Here is a 3309-nt window from a genome sequence, read left to right on the forward strand (position 1 = left end):
TTTCTATGGTCTTTCGAAGGAAGAGACCAAAACTCCATAGCTTTTCTTGTAGAGAAAGAATAGTAGACCGTAGTCCTGTAAGAGAAGGCTATTTTGCCATAGACCTTAGAAAGAGAGAAGAGTCACAGTATGAGTAAGAGAAGATAAAGCTTGGATATTATTGGATGATTTCAATCAAAAGACAAGGTATTAGAAGACTCTATTCTCATATGTCAAGTTCTAAAGCTCTTGTTAATACAAGCAAAGACAACGATAAACGACAAATTTCTATAAGGTATATACATATTTTGTTTTTCAATTATATATCATTCTTAGGGGTTGAGGTATGGCCCCGGCTTCTCTATTGATTGTTACAGTGATCTATTTGATTGATTTACCATTTAAAGTTTGTATTCTTTTAAACAACAGTATATGCCTTAATAAAGAATGTCTTATCGTAATCTCAAGTTGAAATGCTGAAATCTGTGTGAGAAAAGGATTGTTTTCTTAAGAAGATAACATGGATTCTAGTCTTATGGTTTAGTGAGTAAATGGATTGTTATCTTGGTTAAATTAAGGTACAGGTATAACTTCTCCCTGCCTTGACGTTGCCCCGTTCTTGTGCTTGTATAGCCGGACGGCGGAGACGTTAGTAAGGCCCGGAGTTGGCCCATGGTATCCCTCATACCATGGGGAGAATGAGGTTTGCCGATTGAGGCAAGTGATTGTGATGCTGCCTAGTTCTGAGGGCCCAGGCTAGTGCGGTGAATTAGCCCACCCTAGTGCGCAGACATCCCTCTGAGGGGCGGGAGGATCGAGCGATGGAGCCTGAGAGGGCGACAGGCCGGCTTGAGTCCTCGCCAGCGGCGGCCGACGATGAGGTGTATGGTCCCGTAGGGTTTTGCCCAGTATGTGGAGGCTGGAAGGCCGAATTCTAGATCATCGGCGGTATAAAGGAAAAGAATAAGAGAGCCAGTTTGGCTTGTATAAAATTGATTCATGTTTAAACTTTGTTTTTATAAATCTTATCTTTGGCATTATTGTATTGTGGAAAAAGGCAAAGGCTGTTTTAATAAACCTTGTGAAAGGGCCTTAATTAAGGAACATGTTTGTTTATGTCAAACAGTGTGGTAGGATTAATTAGAAAACAAATTGACGCGTGAGTAGGGTGGAAAGTGGGAGGATGGAATGCCCCGACGGCACCATCCTACGGACGGGTGGACCCGATTAGTCGGGTAGCTTTCCAACATATTAAGTGAAAGCCCTACGTTAGATAAATAGGTTCTCGAGCAATTCTATTCTAGAAGACTAGGCCAACGGCTGTGCCTTGCATGGATGAGGAAAAAAGCGTTGTCTCTAGGAATCAAGACTAGTAGTTGCCAACATTATGATCAATTACCCTATGGGTGATTTTACTTTTAGAAGACCACGCTTCCCCTGCGGGATAGAACTAGGTCTTATCTATGAATCGTATCCTTGAATCTCTGCATGGTCAAGGTGTCGATGAGTAGGAAATTTTCTCCAAGTTTAGACTTAGTGGACTATCTCAAGCGTTTCCCCTATTTGTGGAAGGGGGGGAACCTTACAGTGTATCATAAGCTTTTTAACACTCCTTAGTCCATATAAATACAATCAATAGCTTGTATGAGAGGCCTCCATGAAACCTAATAGAAGAGAATAGGGCAAATCTCCACCCAACCACCGGATATAGGAATCCTAGCCATGCTAACTAAAGCCTTGGCCATCCACACTAGTTTGGACTTCTGCTAGACTCTCCCTAGTCCTACTCATGTCCTAATATTAATGTCCCTTTTTGGAAGAGTTTTTGTCCTTGAAAACAAAGGTAGGATATGAGGTCTTGAGAGTACTAACATCCTCCCAAGTTGAACCTTCTTCCGGTCTATCCTTCCACTTAACTAGAAACTGTTGTCTAATGCTGTCATGAGTTTTCTTCTTTTGAAAATCCAAGATGCGCTCTAGCTCATGTGGTAACACCGGAGGCTCAATTAAATCTACAAGAACACTTATATCCACCACATTGGCATCTTCTCCTAGTCGTTTCCTACAGATGACTATTATGAAAAATTGGGTGAATCTTGGAATGTTCTCGCAGAGCTAAGTTGTAGGCAACTTCACCTACACGCGTAAGTATTGTGAAAGGTCCACAATACCTTGGCGACAACTTTGGCACTTTGCACGTATTCAAATTTTCCAAACTTGGAGGAACCTTGAGAAATAATTGGTCAACTTTTTTCGATGTGACCACTCTGCGGTCTTCATCCACATAATGCTTGTAATGATCTTGAAACCGTCTAACATTTTCCTTAGCAATTTTCAGTATGTCATGAAATGATCTAGCAAAAAATCTTTAACCTTTTGAATTCTTTGAGTAGCTAATCCCAAAGATATTGGAGATCGGGGTTAAAAGCCATAAATAAGCATGAAAGGACTAAAGCCTACGGTGACATGCTTCGCACTATTCTAGATAAATTCTAAATTTGGTAAGTAATCTTCCCAATTCATTTGATGTTTACTCACATATGCTCTTAGCATATCCTCAATCACTTGGTTGACTCTTTCTGTCTGACCAATCACTCTCGGGGTGGTTAGTAGTGCTCATGGTGAGCATTGTGTACAACCTTTTGAACGGTGCTTGCCGGAAGTGACTATTAAACTTCTGAACTCTATCATTGACTATATTGGCTGGCAGCCCATAGAGTCAATAAATATTTTCAATGAAAAGCTTAGCAAAAGTGACTATTAAACTTATGAACTCTATCATTGACTATATTGGTTGGCAGACCATAGAGTTGATAAATATTTTCAATGAGAAGCTGAGCTAACTCTGGCGTTTTTACTATGGTTTTAGTCAAAATAAACCGAGACATCTTGGTTAGCTTGTCCACTACAACCCAAATGGCATCATAACCTCTGCTAACTGTATGTAGACCTATAATAAAATCCATAGAGATGCTTTCCCACTTACCATCAAGGATTTCTAAGGGTTGTAATAGCCCGCCTATCTTAAGACGCTCAAATTTATTGACCTGACATTTTTGACAATTCAAAACATACTCTTGGACGTCCCTGTGAAGTCTAGGCCAATACAATTTCCTTCTCACTAAGGCATAGGTCTTCCTAATTCCAGGATGAACTACACTTGAACTATCATGACAACCATAAAGTATTTGGTGCCTAATTTCAGAGTCCAAGGGTACACACACTCTTCCTTTGTGTAACAAGTACCCATTGTCGATGGAAAAATGCTCTTAACGATTAAGCTCATCCCTAGAAAGAGAAGAGCTGGCTGTGGAAATCGTTGTGTGTAAC

The sequence above is a fragment of the Cibotium barometz genome, chromosome 35, assembly GCF_041138505.1.
Source record: "Cibotium barometz isolate CiBa-2024 chromosome 35, ASM4113850v1, whole genome shotgun sequence".
Taxonomy (NCBI): domain Eukaryota; kingdom Viridiplantae; phylum Streptophyta; class Polypodiopsida; order Cyatheales; family Cibotiaceae; genus Cibotium; species Cibotium barometz.